This window comes from Eptesicus fuscus, chromosome 9 (assembly GCF_027574615.1).
Source record: "Eptesicus fuscus isolate TK198812 chromosome 9, DD_ASM_mEF_20220401, whole genome shotgun sequence".
In the NCBI taxonomy this organism is placed as follows: Eukaryota; Metazoa; Chordata; class Mammalia; order Chiroptera; family Vespertilionidae; genus Eptesicus; species Eptesicus fuscus.
Window position 1 is genome coordinate 56170790 of NC_072481.1, and position 22798 is coordinate 56193587.

The 22798-nt window shown below is 41.2% G+C and overlaps 1 protein-coding gene and 1 pseudogene across 3 annotated transcripts in view; one reads left to right on the forward strand and one right to left on the reverse strand.

The window, feature by feature from the left end:
* ZZZ3 (zinc finger ZZ-type containing 3) overlaps positions 1 to 22798 on the reverse strand; it is a 107727-nt gene extending 84929 nt beyond the window's left edge. For all 3 annotated transcript variants that reach the window (XM_028142460.2, XM_054721086.1, XM_054721085.1), the window contains exon 1: positions 22583 to 22798. The gene's annotated coding sequence lies outside the window, so the exon portion shown is untranslated. The remainder of the gene's footprint in view (positions 1 to 22582) is intronic.
* LOC103284265 (ribonuclease inhibitor-like) lies at positions 894 to 3644 on the forward strand (annotated as a pseudogene).

The window sequence follows — 22798 nt, forward strand, 5'->3', positions numbered from 1 at the left end:
AAGAACATCATTTAAACACTTAAGACTTAGTTTTATCTGAAGCCAGATAAACAATCTGAACTTTTCAATTTCATAAGTAAAAAAAATTTCCTTATAGAAAATGAGATGAGGAAGATCTGTGTATCATTCATAGGTCCAAACTAGCTTAGAATAGACTAGCTGAAAAATGATTCTTGGACTAGCAAGACTAATTCATTTCAAGATACATTAATTAAGCATATTTTGTACTATGCAGTTACCATCATTAAGAAATGATCTCAGCTCTGCATAACCATTTATCTTCAATGGACAGTTGCAAGTTAAATATTAATAATTCAGCAAGGCCTACGTGAAATGTCTGATATAAAGATCCCTTTATTATCTTCAATTTTTATAAATGTTTTCCTTTTATCAATTTGCAGTTTTCCTCACCAAAGCTATTTTTCATTTTTGCCTAACTGCAATACAGCATTTTAAAAATATTTACAGAAAATTACAATTCTCTATTTTTTTTTTTTTCAAAGAGGAAGGGAGAGGGAAAGAGATAGATAGAAACATCATGAGATGATGAGAGAGAATGATGAGAGAGAATCACTGATCAGCTGCCTTCTGCACAACCCCACATTGGGGATCGAGCCCGCAACACAGGCATGTGCCCTGACCAGGGAATCGAACCATGAACACCTGGTTCATAAGCTGACGCTCAACCACTGAGCCATGCCAGCTGGGCAATATAATTACGATTCGTAAGTGCTTACTTTCAAAAAATACAAAACAAGCCTTACATTTATAAAGACTGTACATTCAAATTTCACAATACTGTACTTAGAATGGTTATGAATTTGTCAATTAGTAAAATTTAGAGAAAAGGCTAAATTTTCATTAATTTTATTCAGTGATTTTTATCTTTAACGATGTTATTCAACGTAAGTTTCTTTAAAATTCAGTCACAGGTTATGAAGGACTAGAGGCCTGGTACACGAAATTCGTGCACAGGGGGAGGGGTGGGTCCCCTCAGCCCAGCCTGCACCCTCTCCAATCCGGGACCCCTCGGGGGATGTCCGACTGCCAGTTTAGGCCCGATCCCTAAACTGGCAGTCGGACATCCCTCTCACAATCCCTCTCACAATCCAGGACTGCTAGCTCCTAACTGCTCACCTGCCTGCCTGCCTGATCACCCCTAACTGGCCCCCCTGCCAGCCTGATCACCCCTAATTGCCTCTGCCTGCCAACCTGATTGCCCCCCAACTGCCCCCCCCCATCAACCTGGTCACCCCTAACTGCCCCCCACCAGCATGGTCACCCCTAACGGCACCCGCCCCCCGCTGGCCTGGTTGCCCCCAACTGCCCCCTCTGTTGGCCTGGTCGCCCCTAACTGCCCCCTCTGTTGGCCTGGTCGCCCCTAACTGCCGCCCCCTTCACCCCCGCCGGCCTGGTCGCCCCTCACTGCCCCCCTGCTGGCCCGGACACCCCACGCAGTCTGGTGCTCAATCGTTTGGTCATCCCTCACTAACCCCCCTGCCGGCCTGGTCGCGCCACACAGCCTGCTGCTCAGTCATTTGGTTGTCCCTCACTAACCCCCCCTGCCAGCCTGGTCGCCCCACACAGCCTGCTGCTCAGTCATTTGGTCATCCCTCACTAACACCCCTGCCAGCCTGGTCACCCCACACAGCCTGGTGTTCAGTCATTTGGTTGTCCCTCACTAACCCCCCTGCCAGCCTGGTCGCCCCATGAAGCCTGTTCGGTTGTCCATTCGGTTGTTTCGGATGTGACGGCCCCTGGCTCTTCATATATATAGATTATTTCACCCTTCCTAAAAACCATGCTCCATCTGTCCTAAAAATTCTCAATGGTTTTGATCAATGCAACAATCAAGAAAAAGTCTTAAGAACAAATAATACAATCAAGATAGGACAAACCAAGGTAAGGCATTCCTCTCTCAGGACAGAGTGCTCCCATCAGAAATATTTTCTGGAGAGGAGGAATCAAGATGGCGGCATAGTTAAACAACTAATCTGCTGCCTCACACAACAATTTCAAAAATACAACTAAAAGACAAAACGTCTACCACCCAGAACCACGGGAAAGCTGGCTAAGTGGTAGATTTACACCTAAGGAGAGAAAGGAGCACAAACGCTGAAAAGCTGAGGTAGGGAGACGCGCGAATCGGGCTGGCAGCGGGCGACTGGGTGCGCGGCTTTTCTTCAACCCAAAGGGAGACAAGCTCCCGATCGCTCTGAAATTCAGTTTCTGGGGACACGCGGGGGACCCAGATGCCTACGGGGAGAAGCTGGACTCTCGGCCATCGGGTGGGAAAGTGAGAGTGACTTTTTTGCAGAGGTGTGCCCAGCAATCATTGTTTTACTGCGCTGGAGCAAGGGGCACAGGGACTTGGAAACGTGGAAAGGCAGAGACGGCTGACGCCAGCCATCGCCGTTGGCCACGCCCCAGCCTAGTGACGCCCTGAGACCCTGAGCTCAGCCTCTCCTCCAATGAGCTGGGCAATGCCGGCACATACCTGGTGCTCCAGGGCCTGTAGCCCACCTGCAAGATCCAAAAGCTCAGCCTCCAAAACTGCAACCTGACGGAGGCCGGCTGCGGTACCCTGTCCAGCGTGCTGCGTTCCCTGCCCTCCCTTCGCGAGCTACAACCAGCTGCGGGACGCGGGCCTGCAACTGCCCTGCGAGGGGCTCCTGGACCCCCAGTGCCACATTGAAAGGCTGCAGCTAGAGTACAGCAACCTGACGGCCGCCAGCTGCGAGGCCCTGGCCTCGGTGCTCAGGGCCAAGCGGGAGTTGAAGGAGCTGGGGGTGAGCAACAATGACATCGGCGAGGCTGGTGCCCGGACGCTGTGCCAGGGCCTGGCCACCGACTCCACCTGCCCGCTGGAGTCACTCAGGCTGGAGAGCTGTGGCCTCACCGCGGCCAACTGTCAGGACCTGTGCGGCATCGTGGCCGCCAAGGCCTCGCTGAGCGAGCTGCAGCTGGGCAACAAGCTGGGGGATGCAGGCATCATGGAGCTGTGCCCTGGGCTGCTGAGCCCCGGCTCCAGGCTTAAGACCCTGTGGCTCTGGGAGTGTGATATCACGGCCAGTGGCTGCAAGGACCTGTGCCGGGTGCTCAGAGCCAAGGAGAGCCTGAAGGAGCTCAGCGTAGCTGGCAACGAGGTGGGGGATGAGGGGGTGTGGCTGCTGTGCAAGAGCCTGCAGGAGCTCAGCTGCCAGCTGGAGTCCCTGTGGATGAAGTCCTGCAGCCTCACGACCGCCTGCTGCCCACACGTCAGTGCGATGCTGGCCCGGAACCGGAGCCTCCAGGAGCTGTAGATGAGCAACAAGCTGGGCAACGCAGGCATGGAGGTGCTGTGCCAGGGCCTGGGCCAGCCGGGCACGACCCTGCGGATGCCCTCCCTGGGGGACTGCGAGGTGACCGACCAGGGCTGCACTACCCTGGCCGCCCTCCTGCTGGCCAACCACAGCCTGCTCGAGCTGGACCTGAGCAACAACTACAAGAGCGAGGTGGGCGTCATGAAGCTGGTGGAGAGCGCCCAGCAGCCCAGCTGACCCCTGGAGAAACTGGTCCTGTACGACATCTGCTGGAGGGAGGAGATGGAGGACCTCCTGCGGGCCGTGGAGGAGAAGAAGCCGGGCCTGAAGATCATCTGCTGATCTTGGCCCCTCCCCCGGCACCCAAGTCCCGAGGGGCTGGCCAGCTCTCGGGGCTCTCCCTACGGTGCCTTAACTTTAACTGAAGAGAAATGCTCAAAACAGCTTCTGCAAACATTCTGGACATTTATAACTATTAAAGCGTTTTTTTGGGGGGGGGGGAATCCAGCTAGCTCCTCCCACAAATGCAAAGGTTTCTCTTCTCAGTCCCCACACCATAAATCCCTCTGAAGCTTATAACCAACCAAGTCATCACTTCCTTCCTTCCTTTGAAACTCTCATCTTTAACCTCTACTTCTTTCTAGTTTTCCTCCTACTTGTAAGGTAAAAATTTTTCAAGTCTCTGACCCTCCATTTTTTTTTTTTAATATATTTTATCGATTTTTTACAGAGAGGAAGAAAGAGGGATAGAGAGTTAGAAACATCGATGATAGAGAAACATCGATCAGCTGCCTCTTGCACACCCCCTACTGGGGATGTGCCCGCAACCAAGGTACATGCCCTTGACCGGAATCGAACCTGGGACCTTTTAGTCCGCAGGCCGACGCTCTATCCACTGAGCCAAACCGGTTTCGGCTGACCCTCCATTTTTTCATGCATTATGACTCTTCCTTTCTGCTACTCCAAAAATGTACATGTCCCTTTCTAATCCTCTCTCCATAGGTGAAATTATTATAACTTTGAAATAATTTTGAGATATAAACAGTTTATATATCTATCCCCAACTTCCACCCCAAAATTCAGACTAGCATATTCTAAGCTCTCAATCTAGATGTCCCAAAAGTACCTTGTATTCAACAAGTACAAATCCCTATTCATTTTCTTCCTAACTCCCCAAAATTACCTATGTCAACAATTTTAATGACAAATATCTAACCACCAAACCTAAAAACCTTTGAGACATCTTAACTCTTTCCTTTTTCCACCATATATCAACAAACCCTACTTACTTATTCCTCTAAAATGTCTTGAAAAAAACTGCCCACTCTTTCTATCCCAGTATTATTACTCCAGTTCAGGCCATCATCACCCCATTAAATAAGTGTAATAGCCTAATTAGTCTCCCATTGCAATCTATTCTTTATCTGTTCACAATATATGTCTTCATAAAGACAGCCTTGATTCTAATTTTTCAGTCCCCTAATTTAAAAAAAAAAAAGTACAACTTCCCCCCCCACTTCAATTTCTGGAAAATTATTCATCAAACTCCAATTCAATGGTCCATCAGAATTAACTGCTCTCTCCCTTACTTCCATCATAATTAATTCTTCTATCACAGAATTTACAATGTATAGTTTGATATGACTCTATTTCCTACTTGATTATAGGCTCCTTGAAGGAACAGTGCAATTCACTTTTATTCTTAGTAACTTATATTGGTGAATTGAACAGAATTCACCAATACAACTTTTTTTATATTGACCTTTTTAATTGAAAAACTATGAAATGAATTGGAACTTTTTAAATTAAATTTCATACTTTTTAAATTCCTTACTTTTAAGCAACTCACACTATAGTTTAAGGCAAAATTTTGAAAGTTGCTTTAATTAACCTTGACTGCTGAGTTGTTCAGAAATTTTATAAGCACAAATGTATATCTAAAGCATTAATAAAGGTATTAAAATGGACAAGAACAAAAATAACCTATTTAGATACATCTTTAAGTTTCACAATGATACCTTTGTAACATTTTATTAAAGGTTACTTTATACCTATTAATGTAATATTCCTAATGCTTATGAGATATCCTACATTTCTCTACCTAACCTCCAAGGATGAAAAATGATATCCAAAACTACTATTTTCTTTAAAACTTTTTGCCCGTTTATAGTCTTCTGGCATACTCTGAGTCACTACAAATTAAGCAAAGTTATTAACACATCTCAGTTTCTTTGTGTCATTTAAATGTAATTTAAAACCTGTGGCATTAGCCTGATAGGTAGCAAATGGTTTCTAGGAATCCAATCAACTGATAAAGCAACCTAGGTGGGATTTACAGAACTTGATCAGACAATGGAATTAAAAGGGAGTTACAAAATATTTACAAAAGTCTTAAACTTGAATTTAGAAGAAACCAAAGGGCATTGTCTTGCAGTCCCACTGAATTATAGGGACAATTTTTGTTAAAGGTTCAGTGTGCCCATCTGTGGCATGAGAAAAAAAACCACCTAGACAAAGGCAGCTTCCGACACCAATGTCAGGCTAATGATCACAGAAATTTCCCACTGCTTGAGACAACAAAACAGGGCCATTAGGTGACTAACCAACCTCCAAAATGAATTAGAATTAAATATAGAAATTAAATATATCTAACCCATGATATTAATATTTCCATGTTAAGTTTAAAACTATATATTTTCTTCAAGTTCTTGTAATATTTAAGAAAATTTTAATATTAAAGAATCTGACAACCTCATGATTTTAAATTTAAGGTCGTAACTAATCAGACTTGTGACTAAGTTTAAAGCTATAAGAGTATTTGGTTTGCCCTAGCTGGTTTAGCTCAATGGATAGAGCATCAGCCTGTGGACCAAAGGGTCCCAGGTTGGATTCCGGGTTTGATTCCAGTCAAGGGCACATACCACAGTTGCATGCTCCTCCCAGGCGTAGGCCCTGGTCAGAGGTTCGTCCAAAACGCAACCAATCGAAGTGCTTCTCTTACATCAATATTTCTGTCTTTCCCTCTCTCATCCACTCTCTAAAAAACAATGGAAAGCCCAGCCGGTGTGGTTCAGTGGTTGAGCATTAAACTATAAATTAGGAAGTCACGGTTCAATTCCCAGTCAAGGCACATGCCTGGGTTGCAGGCACAATCCCCAGTAGGGGGCATGTAGGAGGCCAGTCAATGATTCTCTCTCATCATTGATGTTTCCATCTCTCCCTCTCCCTTTCTCTCTGAAATCAATAAAAATATATTTTTCTTAAAAAACAATGGAAATGATATCATCGAGGGTGAGGTTTAAAAAAAAACAGAAATGGCTTATGTTAAAGTCATAATAATTCCTTTAGATGACTCATACATTTTTCTGCCCTCAATGGAAATTTTTTGTAATTTTAATGACAGGTTTCATTTTTAAGAGCCTTCTATCACTACTGATTGTTTATACCATCTGTGGTCATTACCAATCTTTTCTCCTAAGTTTCTGAAACTGGCTTCTCTATGAGTTCTATCTATGAACTCCAAGGTGACACATTCACTATCTTTTGATTCCCATGACTTCCAGTTCTATCTGGGAAGCAAAGAATAGTGTTTTAGAAAAGCATGAGCTTTGGAATCAGGTATTTGTCACTCAGAGTGTTAACAAACTTCTCTGAGCCTCCATTTCTACATCAATAAAACAACAAATAACATTTCCTGAGCACCTATTTTATATCAAGGACCTTATATATCCTATATGTGAGTAGAGTACTATCTATAATAATAAAAGCATAATATGCTAACTAGACCAGACAGCCAAACAACCTTCGGGACGAAGCTGGGGCTGCGAGGGCCAAAGCAAGCCGCCATGGCTGCAAGGGCTGAGCCCCTTGCACAAATTTTGTGCATCGGGCCTCTAGTATCCTATCTAATAAAAGAGTAATATGCAAATTGACTATACCTCCACTACACCCACAAGCCACGCCCACCAGCCAATCAGGTGTGAATATGCAAATAAACTCAACCAAGATGGTTATGGCCACAGAGAGCAGGAGGGAGGCGTGGGTTTCCCCGGCGATGGAGGAAGCCAAGCTTTCTGCACACCCTGGCCAGCCCAGGCCTCCGCTTAAGGCTACAAAGTTTCAATTATAGAAGATACATAAATCCCAGATACCAGGGCCTCCACTTGGGTCGCCAGGGGGCGTGGCCAGCCTGCAAACCACCAGAGGCCCCTCGCCCAGGCCGCCCCACACCCCAAGGGAACCCCCAAGCTGATCTGGGACACCCTTCAGGGCAAAACAGCTGGACCCCACCCGTGCACCAGGCCTCTATACTGTCTAATAAAAGAGTAATATGCAGATTGACCATCACTCCAACACACAAGATGGATGCCCCCATGTGGACAGAAGATGGCCACAAGATGGCCAGCAGGGGAGGGCAGTTGGGGGCAATCAAGCCTGCAGGGGAGGGCAGTTAGGGGTGACCCAGCCAGCAGAGAAGGGAAGTTGGGGGCAACCGGGCTGCAGGGAAGGGCAGTTGGGAGGGACCCAGGCCTGCAGGGGAGAGCAGTTGGGGGGACCAGGCCTGCAGGGGAGGGCAGTTAGGGGTGACCAGGCCTACAGGGGAGGGCAGTTAGGGGCAAACAGGCTGGCAGGGGAGTGGTTAGGGGGTGATCAGGCTGGCAGGCAGAAGCAGTTCGGGGCAATCAGGAAGGCAGGCAGGCGAGCAGTTGGGAGCCAGCAGTCCTGGACTGTGAGAGGGATGTCCGACTGCCCATTTAGGCCCGATCCTACCTAAACGGGCAGTCAGACATCCCTCGAGGGGTCCCAGATTGGAGAGGATGCAGGCTGGGCTGAGGGACAGACAGACACACACACACACATACACACACACGTGCACGAATTTCGTGCACCGGGCCTCTAGTCATTTATAATTAGAAAAACAAGGCTTAGAGATAAATAATTTGCTTAATTACAGAGCTCAGAAATGCTAGAGCCAGGATTTATTAAATTCAGGTCTTGATTCCAAGCCCACATTCTTTTTTACCATACCACAAAGCAGTAACTATAAAATGAGTCTGTTTGCCCAAAAGAGAAGTTCAGTAATTGTTATTTCCATATGCCCCTCACTGCTCTTCCATGTTGGTCAGAATCAATTTCACACCAGCAATTCTCTTCAACTTTTAAACTGCCAGCAAAGCATTTATCAAAAGATCTGATAGCCCTAGCCGGTTTGGCTCAGTGGATAGAGCACTAGCCTTCGGACCAATGGGTCCCAGGTTTGAGGTCAAGAGCAAGTACCTCGGTTGCAGGCTCCTCCCCAGCCCAAGCCCTGGTTGGGGCTCGTGCAGGATGCAACCAATCGATGTGTTTCTCTCACACAGACGTTTCTCTCTGTCTTTCCCCCTCTCTTCCACTCTCTAAAAATCAATGGAAAAATATCCTCAAGTAAGGATTAAAAAAAAGAAAAAGCGCTGATAATCTTTATTAGTAAATTATTTAATCAATCCACTAATTAAAAACATTATCAGATTATGCCAAACATACTCAGGATTTTGTTGTTGTTGTTGTTGTTGTTAAAAGAGCCTTACATACAATAAAAACCCATGGTTAGAAAAACATAAAAATTCAGGAAACCCAACTATCTTATTCAGCATACTGTGTTATTTATCCTCAAAATTCTTTAAACATACCATGTGAAGAAAAGGCTTTGTTTAAAAAAAAGTCATTTGGGCTGGGAGGAGGGAGACATAGGGAAAGGGGATGGAGGACATCTGTAATACTATCAACAATTTTTTTAAAAAAGTCATTCTGTGACTTATTCGGATCAAGACAACAGGAATACTTACAAAGCAACGACCAAGCAGACAAGAACCCTACAGTTGTATCATCTGGAACTATAAATAGCACGTTTCTCTTCATTATATTCTCATTTTCTCTTCATATATTAGATTGTGAGTAGCCAATAAAGTGAAAGAATGTCTCCTAGGCCTAAACACTACCACTGATATCACTTTAGAGCCTACAAATCAGGTGTATTGATCTGAATTGACAGAAATAAAGAGCTAGAATAAAAATATGTATTTCCAGTTTCTTAAAAGCAAAAAAAAAAAAAAGATATATGGATTGGTTTCTAAGTAGGTTTCTACTGCTAATCTGTAGCATGTTACTATTCTGAAGAGTTTCTAAACGCACCAGCTGATTTTTGTTTTTAACCTACAACAGGCTGAGGTGAGAATGGCTTAAAATAGGAAAAAGAAATCCTTTTAGATTGATGGAAATGTTTTAAAACTGGACTGTGGGAATAGTTGCACAACACTGTAAATTTACTAAAAATTACTGATTTATACACTCAAAAAGAATGACTCAGAAATCCTCCCTAAAAAATTTCTAATTAATATGGTGACCAGAATGCTCAGCTCCTTCCTTATACTGCCTTGACATTAACACCAGCATTTAGATCTATTGTTATGCAAATCTGCATGTATTACTTGAACTCCAAATCAAGTAATTTTAGCATATTGGGGCCTCCTGGTACTGAATTAGATTGTAGTCCTCTTTACTAAACAAAGTAGTTTGTTTATTTGACACCACAGTACACAAAACACTTTTAGAAATGCCCTGCGCTGGCCGGTGTGGCTTAATTAGTTGGAGTGTGGTCCAGTACTCCAAAAGGTGTCAGGTTCAAGGCACATGCAATGCACAGGAAAGGGTTCCATCCCCTGTCAGGGCACATGCAGAAAGCAACCATCAGTGTTCCTCTCACACAGATGTTTCTCTCTCTCTCTCTCTCTCTCTCTCTCTCTCCTTTCTCTCTCTAAAATTAGTAAATAAAATAAAATAAAAGCCTTACTAAAATTACATGCAAAAACAAGATGTATAAAGAGCATAAAAGTTTGGATAAATAACACAATGAGCATCCTATTTTTAAACATCAAAATATTCAAATCTAGCTACTCCAGTTCTGATTATTTTTATGTTTAAAACAGTCCCTGAACAATAGATCTGGAAGAAAATTCAAGTATCACTGTAAAATGTGATACAAAAAATTCATTAAAACTGAATATATATACTACGGTGAAAGACAAATGTACACAAATGGCCATGATAACACCTCAAACTCCAAAAACAGACTCTGAATGCTTAGGTTCATATTCCAAACCCAGAAATGGGAATCTGTATAACACTGAGCAAGATACTTAACCTCTCTGCTTTAACTTGCTCATTTGCAGAAAAAGGGTAACAGTAACCATCCTTACAAGGTTGTTGTGAGAACTAATAATAAATACAGTATTTCTATTTATGTAGCACACAGAAGATTTATTAGTATTACTTTTAAAGATTATCTAGAAATGAGGGCATGCGACAGGGGGTAGTGGAGGCTGGGGGAAGGTCAATGGGAAAAAAAAAGGAGATATATGTACTAATATATGTAATACTTTAAACAATAAAAAATAAATAAATAAAAAAAATAAAAAATTATCTAGAGCAGCCCTAGCTGGTTTGGCTCAGTGGATAGAGCATTGGACTGTGGACTGGAAGGTCCCGGGTTCGATTCCAGTCAAGGGCACATGCTCAGGTTGCAGGCTCGATCCCCAGTAGGGGGTGTGCAGGAGACAGCCGATAAACGATACTCATTCATCATTGATGTTCCTCTCTCTCTCTCTCTCTCTCTCCCTCTCCCTTCCTCTCTGAAATCAATAAAAATATATTTTTAAAAAAATTATCTAGAGCAGTCCTTCACAAACTTCAATATACATTCAAACTGCCTGGGAAATAAATTAAAATGAGATTCTGTTATTTGGCAAGATCTGGGTAGGTCCTGAAATTTGCATTTCTTTTTGTTGTTAATCCTCACCTGAGGGTATTTTTCATTGGTTATTAGAGAGTGGGAGGGGGAAAGACACAGAGAGAGACACCAATATGAGACACATTGTGGGTGGCCTCCCAATCTGGAGCCCTGACCAGAGCCAGGGATCAGGGATCAAGCCTGCAATGGAGGTACGGAAGTATGTGCCCTTGACCAGAATTGAATCCAGGACCCTTCAGTCCGCCAGCTGATGCTCTGTCCACTGAGCCAAACCAGCTAGGGCTGAGATTTGTATTTCTAGTAAGTGCCCAGAAAGATACCAGGAAGGGCACTTTTGAGTTATGAGACGGTTCTCAAACTTCAGCACACATCAGAATCATTTAGAGAGCTAAATGATTTAAAATATAGATTTCTGGGTTCCACCTGAGTTGGAATTTGTATCTGTAACAAGTTCCCAAGTAATGCTATGCTGCTATTCCCAGGTTCATTTTATAAATATGTATTATTTTTAAGTTTTTTTATTCATTTTAGAGAGGGAGAAAGAAATACCAATGATGAGAGAGAATCTTTGATCGAGCTCCCTCCTGCACGCCCCACACTGGAGATTGAGCCCAAACCCCGGGCCTGTGCCCTGACTGGGAATCGACTGGTTCATAGGTTGACACTCAACCACTGAGCTAAGCCAGCTGGGCCCAGCCTCATATTTTTTTTTTTTTAAGATTTTTAAAATTGATCTTTAGAGAGAGAGAGAAAGAGGAAGAGAAACATCTATTCAAGAGTGGAACATCAATCAGGTGCCTCCTGCATGCCCCCCACTAGGGATGGAGACTGAAACCCTGGCATGTGCCCTGACCAGGAATGGAACTGGAAACCTTTCAGGCCAGGGCCCATATTTTGAGAACTACTGCTCGTAAGTTCTCAGTTAGGATGTACATCAGAATCAGTTCTGAGGTGTTTGTGTTTCTTTGATTAAATATAGGTGCCCTGACTACACCCTAGTATTAGTTCTCAAAGTGTGGTCTCATAACCTACTAGATCTGAAACTCTAGGGGTGGCGCCCAGCCATCCATGATTTTTAAGAAACAAAAACAAATAAAACCTTCAAGGTGATTATAATGCATGTTAAAGTTTGAGGACCAATTCTGATTCAGAATTTCCTTGGTGAAATTTTGCTAACTACAGAAAGAAAAGTATCTACCTACATGTATGTGGCTTAGGTCCAACTGGAAAATGTCCTGACTCATTAGCCAAGTAAAGAGCATTTATTCAAATCTAGTGGAAACTCCATAACTATTACCTACGTCAATTATTCTCTACCTCATTCTTCATGATAATGTTCTCTTATAACACGATATCCCCCCTCCAAAGTCAGACATTTAAAATCCCCAAGCCGCCGAAACCGGTTTGGCTCAGTGGATAGAGCGTCGGCCTAAAGGGTCCCAGGTTCAATTCCGGTCAAGGGCATGTGCCTTGGTTGCGGGCACATCCCCAGTGGGGGGTGTGCAGGAGGCAGCTGATCGATGTTTCTCTCTCGTCGATGTTTCTGACTCTCTATCTCTCTCTAAAAAATCAATAAAATATATTTAAAATAAAAAAATAAAAAAAATAAAATCCCCAAGCCAAAAAATCCCACAACTTCTTAAAGAAATGTTAGTCAAAACCTTTGCCTAACATTTCCACAAAAGCTCAGCAAATACAAGATCACTAGAGTCTGAAATGTAGGTATGTTAATCTTAAATTATTCTGAAACAAAATAGCTAATTCCAACAACAATAAGCTATTTATAATATTCTGACCCTAAAGTAACAACTGACAGTAAGCAAAATTTATTTATAAAGGAAATTAAGTGTATTTTCCAGGCTAACCATGAGACTTATCTGAAAGAAAAATTATGTGCATGAACACAGTAATAAATCTTTTACTATGCCTTTCTTTAAAATTAAGAAAGTAAAATGGGAGGCCTAGAAAAGAAAATACAAAGGGAGGAGGATTTCTGATAAGAAAATTGCACTTACACGTGAAGCCAACCTGAAAGGAAATACTAAGTTAAGTCTCTCAGCTGATTCTCAACTTTTTAGTAGCCTACAATTTGATTTTATAATCTGCATGCCACAATTTTGTACTGTTCATAAATATAAAATAAATATCTTAAAAGTAAAATGGCTTAAACTTAAACTGGGATTTTTTTCTTGGGGAGTGGGACACTCACAACACTCTCAGAAATAATACAGGATACCAGAGGGTTTGTCATAAAAATTAGAATGGGAATGAGTAACTGCTTGAAAGGAATTCAAAGAATGAAAAGAAAGCTGCCAAGTCATAGGATAAAAGTCCAAAAAGCCATTAGCTCATCAGGAATGCTGTACTAAAGTATTCAAAACAAAAAATTTAAGTGGAAAATAAAATAAAAGCTGAGGGGCTGTTGTGGGCCATCAATGACAGCAATTAAAAGTGTCCTGTTTGCCCAAATAACATTAAAACACAAACAGGTCTACCACACAATCTGAAAGCAAAGGCTTTTCTTTGGTGACCAACCCCTTCGAGGGAGTTCTTGAAAACTGAATGCCAGGAGGAAAAAAGTCTAACTCAAAGTGCTGAAATCTCCAGGTATAAATATTGAGTTCTAGGATTTCTCAGGTTACTCATATCACAACAGGATAAAGATGCAGTAATGTTTATAAAGGAAATTAAAGCTCAAAAGCACACAAAATTATTCTATGGTACCAGACATCAAAATAGTGGTTTCTCATGGGGAGAGGGGTTTTCATGACCAGAATAGGGCTCAAGACAGTTTCTGGGCTTTGTATAATGTTCAACTTCTTACAGGTGTGTTCACATAGTGACAATTCACTGAACTGTAGCCTTATGGGAACTTTCTGTGTGTATTATGCTTTAATCACATTTACTTTTTTCTTTTAAAGCAGGGAGGGGGGGGAAGGAAATTTCTCCCTCAGGAAATAAAACAATACTGCAAAATCATTTTAAAATTCTATTCAGTGGAGAGAGTTAAGATTAAGAATTACAGGTTTGGGAGGGCAGTAGAGAGTTAATATAGAGAAGTATTCAAGTTCCTCAAAGGCTATCAGTAGATAAATCTCACAAACCACACACCTTTTTCAGGAGGAAGATATCTTGGTATCTCCCTCTATAATACAGCCAAGCCAAATAGAGCATTATCTCACTTTTCTTATGAAATACATTAATCTGCATACTAATGGGAAATGTATTTAAAAAATGCAGATGTTTTCCTTAAATTTCTGATTTAAAAAAAAAAAAAAAAGGAAAGAAGATAAGAGCCAGAAGTTAGCACCTGCTATTTCCTAGACCATTTCTGTGCCATTTCACAAACCAACTTATCCCTTTATGGGGTAGCTGAGTCCCAGTAGAAATAAAATGTATAGATGATGTTCCAATCCCTTTAAATCTCATCCCAAACCAAGGTAGAAAATGTCATCACATCAAGCTCTTCACCTGCAATTCTCTTTATGTGACCCCAAACACAAGAAACACATCTTTCCCAATATTTACTATGGTTTCTCACTCAAAGTTAATCTGATTTTTCTTCCTAGCATTAATGCAATCACACTAATCTGTAAATAGCAGAAAATGTTAAAATAGCAGCCTTGGAGCCATCACAGTTTTAAAATGCAAATAAATGCAAATATCTTTTCAGAATGATTATTTTAAGATCTTGAATAATTTTTTCATAAAAGAAAAAAAAGACCACTCCTTTCTAAACAGTAGGAACTTTCAATATTAAAAATGCCCTCCTTGACATGGATGTCCTCACTGATAGTCATCTGAAATTTTGTTATTCTTCATTAAATTACAGTAAATGCACCACACTGGTCTTAACAGCTGAAGCAAGATATTGTGATTCTATAACTTGAGTCCTAGAACTACCAATCAGCACTTTTTCATTAAATATATTAGAAGCATATGATGTCAACTTGTCTATTATTATATTTAGTAAAGGAAATACCTTAAGCACAGATCCTAAATTACTGATCTTAGAATTTTATTTCTCTAATTCTACAAAAATCTACCAAAGTAGTTTTTCTCTTATAGCCTCTAGTACTGAACTCTTAAAGTAGTTTCATATTTTGTCTGTTCAAGAAAGGAGAAAACTGCTTCATTGAATTCTACTTAATTCTGGAGTATGAAAAAAGAATTATTTCAAAAATTTTGGCTAATAACAAAAGAACTTATAAAACATTGTTTTGTACAGAATGAGCTTTATTATCCTATAAAGTGCTCTTAAAAATCAATCAGAAAACAAACAATAAAAAGAGACCAGGGCAAATTATATTAAACATGTCAAATAATCATCTAAAAAACACTATTAATATTTTTATAAAGTTTTAAATAAAAATCAACAGTATTAAATATAAACATTTAAAATGTAAAAATGAAACATAAAGCAATGAGAACATAAAGGATTATTTAATAGAGTTAAGACAATTATCAATTTGGAGGAAAAACATTTAGATTCTCACTTCACACCAATGCCAGATGAGGTTAAAAACTTAAATTTATTTAAATCTAACTTAGAAAAACTAAAGAAACAGCATTAAATATTTTAATTTTTTATTACATTTCTGGAGGAGGAATTTCATAAGTTAGTAGTACAAAATTAGGTCAAAAGGTATGTTTACATTAATTTAAAAATTATTTATCTTAAAAATTCACAAAATGATTACATCTATTAACCATCAAGTAATGTTTCTCCTCAGTAGTAACCTAAGAAAAAAAGAGGTCTGACTTACACCCTATTAAGTTTCTATAAATAATATTTATTGTTGGGTACAGAGCAACAGCCACTTCAATATAAACATAAATTGATACTTTTTATAAATATTACAATTGGTTGTAAGAGTCTATAAAATGTGAGCTAAAAATCATTTCTGGCAATATATTGGACAGTAATACTTATATAGGAAACATGTATAAACATTCTTCAGTGTTATTTATGCAAAATGTTAGAATAGGAGAAATGATTCATCTACACATGGAATATCATACAGCCATTTATTATAATAATTATGAAGACTCATTGTGAAAATGGGAAAATGTTACCCAACATTAGGTTAAAAAACTGGGCATGAAATTAAATATGTTTTAGCTATAATAATGTAAAACATATATATTTGAAATACTGGAAGAAGCCTATCAAAATGTTAATATAGTTATATTATTTCCCATTATTTAAAATTCTCAAAAAAATAAAATTAAAATAATAAAATAAAATTCTCAAACCAGCCATTAAAATGATTAAAACACACAGCCTTTATAGCTAAATCAAACACTACCTACCATCATTCTACCAATGAGGCATGAGGTTTAACTTAACATATTAAAAGAAACTAAGAAGGCAAGCAAAGAAACAATATGAAACATTTCTCATCTTGGGACAGTCAGTGTGCTGAGGATAAAGACTCAATATCAGAGCTCAAAACTATATCCTATCTAATAAAAGAGTAATATGCAGATTGACCATCACTCCAACACACAAGATGGCTGCCCCCATGTGGACATAAGATGGCCACCACAAGATGGCCAGCAGGGGAGGGCAGTTGAGAGGGACCAGGCCTGCAAGGGAGGGCAGTTGGGGGAGGGCAGTTGGGGGCGATCAAGCCTGCAGGGGAGGGCAGTTAGGGGTGACCAGGCCGGCAGAGGAGGGAAGTTGGGGGAGGGCAGTTGGGGGCGATCAAGCCTGCAGGGGAGGGCAGTTAGGGGTGACCAGGCCGGCAGAGGAGGGAAGTTGGGGGCAAACAGGCTGGCAGGGGAGCAGTTAGGCATCAATCAGGCTGGCAGCGGAGTGGGTAGGGGGTGATCAGGCTGGCAGGCAGAAGTGGCTAGGGGCAATCAGGAAGGCAGGAAGGCAAGCAGTTGGGAGCCAGCAGTCCTGGATTGTGAGAGGGATGTCCGACTGCCCGTTTAGACCCGATCCCGGTGGGACATCCTTCGAGGGGTCCCAGATTGGAGAGGGTGCAGGCTGGGCTGAGGGACAACCTCTCCCCCCCCCGCCCCCCGCGCCGTGCACAAATTTCATGCACCGGGCCTCTAGTAACTGAATAATGCAGAAAGAACATTTACTAATTCTAATCATCTGTTTTGAAAATTCCTTCAACAAATGTTCTTTATACAACTGGTAAATTACTATTAGTATCAAATATTAAATAGAACAAACCTTATTTGAAAGATAATCCCTTGAAATATTAACTAAGGAAATAAATAGACAAAGGCAATAAAATTAAACAAAGGAAATTCCATACATAACAGCACCATTTTTATTTGGTATCATCAGATGAGTTCTGTAAATGAATTTTCTAAGAAACTGAAGTGCATTAACAAAGCTCTGAAAAGAGTTACTCTTATAACAATCTTTTTAAAAGACACCAATTTATTTCCTTAAACACAGTACATGGAATAAAAGTTTATTTACGATTGATGTCATCACTAAGACACATCACATACTATATACATCTCTACAATATAGGACTCATTCAGAAATTAATGATTTTAAGACTGTATGTCTCCAGGTAATAGCCTTAAAATACTATTAACTTCTATAGTTCCATCTTCTTTTTAATAGCTCTTCTTCCTTCTCCCTTGAAATTAGATGAAAGACAGTTCAGCTTGTCAGTGTGCCTAACTCCAATGGCCAATTCTGTGGATAACCTGTGAGCTAAAAAAATCAGATAACCAACCCTGTTAGGGCTGCAAACTTTAAAGTCATTTACTGCAATTAGTAGTTTATGAATAAAGTCCATAGGTTTATTTTACTTGGTTAGTTATTTTGAAGGCTCAAGATCCCTGTTTATATTGGCTGGCATCACTAGCACTCAAAATGTCCTTAAATTACTAATAAGTAAACATACTGGAATTCCAAAAAAGTGATAAATAATAAAATACATAGTTTAAGTCTCCTCAGGGAAAGTTACTCAACTCACTTGTCTCTGACAAAGCAAAATTACCTACATAAATTAGAACAGCTAAGAAGAAAAACAGAAAGAGGTGAGAAGAACAAGTTTGAATAAAATAGCAAAGTCCATATTCCATGGTTTTAGAAGTAGAGGCTTAGGAATTTGAGAAATATTTACTGATACTGTTTTTTAAAGTATAAACAGTGCTTATCAAGGTATTAACTACAGAAATTTGCACCACAATGTGTACCACATCTATATTAAATGCTACTATAAAAGTCAAAAAGTCTTCTAGCAAATATTCTTTGTAGTTTAACCCAGACTGAATTCTCAAAATGAAATTAGATTTTTTAAAGCACCTACCTGCAAGGTACTTTTAAAAAAAATGTTTTTATTTTGATCTTGACTCAAATAAACTCATAAAAATTCAAAAAAAAAAGTTTTTATTTTTATTGATTTTATAGAGAGCAAAGGAGAGGGAGAGAGAAAAGAGAAATATCAAAGAGAGAAAGAGAGAGAGAGATTGATTGCCTCCCTTAACCCACAACCTGGGCATGTGCCCTGACAGGAATCCAACCGGCAACCTCTTTGGTGCACAGGACAACACTCAACCAACTGAGCACACCGGCCAGGGCTGCAATGTACTTTTATTTTTTTTTTTTTTTTACAGAGAGGAAGGGAGAGGAATAGAGAGTTAGAAACATCGATGAGAGAGAAATACCGATCAGCTGCCTCCTGCACATCTCCCACTTGGGGATGTGGCCGCAACCAAGGTACATCCCTTGACCGGAATCGAACCTGGGACCTTTCAGTCCGCAGGCTCTATCCACTGAGCCAAACCAGTCAGGGCTGCAATGTACTTTTATTGAAGTTTCTGGTCAATATGTAATCTCTCTTGAACACTGAAATCTCTCTTGGACACTGAATCAAAAGCTAAGAAATAAAACTTACAGTCTTGGTATAATTAATAGGTAACATAGGTATTACAATGTATAGTTTACAATGTTACAGGTCTACAGAAATTAACACTGAATTAGACCTTGGGGAAAAAGCCCAAGTGAGGACAAATCAGTATTATATTATCAGTTATTCATTTTCTCTGATTATTGAAGCTCATTAGCTGTCATAGATCACTTCTATAGCAGTAATTGACAAAAAGGAAAATAAAATGTCTTAAGTTTTACTCAAGCACATTCAAATCATTATCTTACATTTCTCCTCTTCCTTGGATTTTCTCAGCATATTTCTTCCCAGTACCTTAGATAATTTAGTCTGTACCAGTTTGCAAAACTGGTAATTCCCAAGACCCACTACAAAAAGCAGTATATAAAACAAAGTTGGTGTCACAAGGAACATATATCATTGTGAGGCTCTGATGCACAGGAGAACTACCAAAGACCCAATTACTAAGCAAAACTTTGTAGATACCTTTGCAAAGGCCATTATAGTTGTGACCTTTGAATCCATTGTAATTTTCACAATTTCCTACTTTTATTTTTGTATTGATTTTTAGAGAGAAAGAGGAAGGGGAAAGAGGATAGAGGGAAAGTGTGGGGAAGGGAAAGGAGAGATGAATGGAAGGAAGGGAAGAAGGGAGGGAAGGTGAGGAGAGAGGGAGGGAGGGAAACAAATTTATCGCTTCGCTTATTTATGCATTCATTGGTTGATTCTTGCATGTGGCCTGACCAGAGATCGAACCCAAAACACTGGGAGTATGGTAGGCCGCTCTAACTGAGCAACCTAGCCAAGGGCAACAATTACCTTTAAAAAATAATAAAATTTATTCAACAAGTGTTATTTAACAAGAGGGTTATACACCTAAATATAACTTCAATTAAATATCAACATCAGTTGCTGACTTTTTATGACAGGTGACAGCTATCAAGCAATTTGGGGGGAGGATTGAAAACTGTCTTAAAAATTATTTAAGAGAAAAAAATTACCTCAAATACTGATTCCAAATTCTGGTCAATCCAGCTTGCCCTGCAACAACCAACATGAGCCTGCCTATTCTTGAACCATTGCTCTGCCAACCCTCTACCATCCTCTTCAGTCTGCAACTTCTCCAATTCTATTTCAGTATCAACCTATATGTTCCCATGTCTCCTTTTCCTTTTCCCACATCACACCTCTCTCAAATATAACTTTTATTAACTATAACCAATATTCCTAAATTATTACAATTGAAAAACCACACTACCCAAGAACAAGACTTTTCTTTTTATGTGACAGGTCTAATAAATAATATTGCTGGTAAATTTGGGAGGAAAAATACAAAAAGCAACAATGGCAAAATGCTGCTTACAACTTTTAAGTAACCATTCTTCTGTTAAGCTCACTATATTTCATGGTCAGAACTATTACTTTAATTGAGCTGATAACTTCTACTAGTAAAACTTCTAGAAAACTATACACATACTTATCTTATAGTTTAGAATATATAAGCATTATAAAATATAAACATATGCATGTAAGGGTAAGTATATAATTCAAATATTAAGTATAATAATATAGATCCTAAGTCATAAAATATTTTTCTTTAAGTCCTATTTTACATGAACTTTATTTTTACAAAGCTCCTAGCATACTAAATCTCTAGCACAAAAAATAATGCTATCACTTAAGATACTTCCACAAAACTACACCACCCTAAAATCTGTACAAACAAAACAATGTATTTTTTAAAGCAAGAATGCATGAGTCAAGACAATAGGCATATATCACTAAATAAAAGTTGAGTAGGAAAAATTGTACTGATTGCTAATGTTGTGATAGTGTATCTTAAAACACCCCACCCCTACGTTTCCTTAAGAAAACAAACTAATACATGGAAAATAGCTGAAATAATGGCCCAACTACCGCTAAGAGTGGTCACAGAGATTTAGAACTGGGGAAGGCAATTAGGTAGTGTAACAGGGAGCCTTCTCTGTATTAAGTGTAGACGCAAAAAACACTTTTGTGGCTTAAAAAATATATACGAATGAATTACCTAGTTATCTGGTTAGTTTTGTAATTAACTCCCCACTAAGAATACTAAATAAATCCAAAGGATGCGCAAGAATATGAAAAAAGTCTACTGTAATTCATTTCTGATAAGCCATTCGAGTTGGAGAAAAATTTATTTGATGACTAACTCACTGAAGAAAAATCGAACTCAAATTCTGATACCAAGTCTATGAAAAGGAGTTAATTAAAAACTTGACTTAAAACATTCCACTATTACTTTAAATATGTAACCTAAAACAACCATCCCTGAACATCAAAGATGGCAACCTCGTAACACAGTAAGCAAAATCTTATCGGTAATTATGAGTAAATAGGCACGTACGTATAAAAGATTAAAAGAACAATTTTATTCTGATATCAGGCACTGTCAGAGACATAAAGGGTCTCTCCATATACTGCCAAAAGTTATTGTAAACACAAAGATAAAGTGATGAGGAATTATCAATGCCCAAATAAATAGGAGTAAGTGATGCCCAGAAAGAAGAAATCAGAGGCGCTCTGTTTTTGGCGTCTGAGAGCGGCGCGTGCAGAAAGGTACCGCAGCAGGAACAAGCGGCAGAATGGTTAACAGGTCTGGAATTCTTTAGAAAATGGCAACAAGGAGCAAAACTAACCAGAACGTTTGGAAGTAAGAGTAACAGTATCCAATGGAATCATCACGTCTGCACGAGCACGGCTCCCGACTTCCAGCGAGTTGGGACGGGGGGTGGAACTATCACTGCGCGGGGCAGAAGGTGCCCGGGTGCGGGACGCACAGTGCAGGTGGCGGAGCGCCCGCAGGGGGGTGAGGAGAAGACCGTACCGCCTCAATGGGGTCAATGCATCCCCTTCCAGACTAGAGGAAGCTGACACGGCACGTCTCCCAGCACCAAGAGGCACTCGCTCCCGGCCCCTCCCTAACAACTTGCCTTGTAGAAAGAGTTGCAGGTCCCAGGCCCCGGGAACCCAAGGCTCCGCCATCCAGGACAACTGCTCTGCCAACAAGGTCCCGCGAGAATCGCGAGTTCTCGCGATACAAACCCACTAGCATCTCGCGAGTTTCCTCTAGAAGAACATGGCGGTCTAGGCAAATCTGTAGTTCGACAGTTAAAAAGTGTTTCCTTAACGGACTGAAGAATGTGTACAACAGATAAAGGACAGGAAGTCTTATCCGCCTAACACTTATCACCCTATTTCCTCTAGTATAAAAGATAAGTGGCAAACAACCCTAAAATCCCTTGATGACCAGTTATGCTACAGACACAGCATCCCTCCACCTCAGCCAGCCTGTCACGTGGAAACAGATTCTCAGCGTGCCCGTCACGTGGGCCGCTACGGAGCGCGCGCGCGCCCGCCGCCCTCCCCGGCCCCCTTTCGCCCGCGCACACGTGCGCGCGCACCCCCGCCCCACGTGGGGGGCTTCGCCGCCGCCGCCGCCGCCGCCGCCGCCTCCAGGCCACCCCCTCCCGGCACTCTACTCCAAATCCGGGTCCCTGAGCCGAATGGATCCCGGGTTCCCTCTTCCACTCCCACTTCCCCTCCCCCGCGTCTGGCCCTCACCACGTGCCCCGAGCGCCTCTCACCTTTCTCGCGGAGCCGGTCTCCGCGGGCCACTCGGGGAGGTGCCGCCGCCGTGGCCGCTCTCCACCCCCGCCACAGCACTTGCTCGGGTGGCCGCCGCCGCCGCAGGAAGCTCGACAGCGGGGCCGCGGCGCTTCCAGGTGGGTCCCCGCCTCCCGCTCTTGCCACTTCCCGCAGTACCAGCGGCTCCTTCCGGTCCCCTCCTTTCTCCTCGTCGC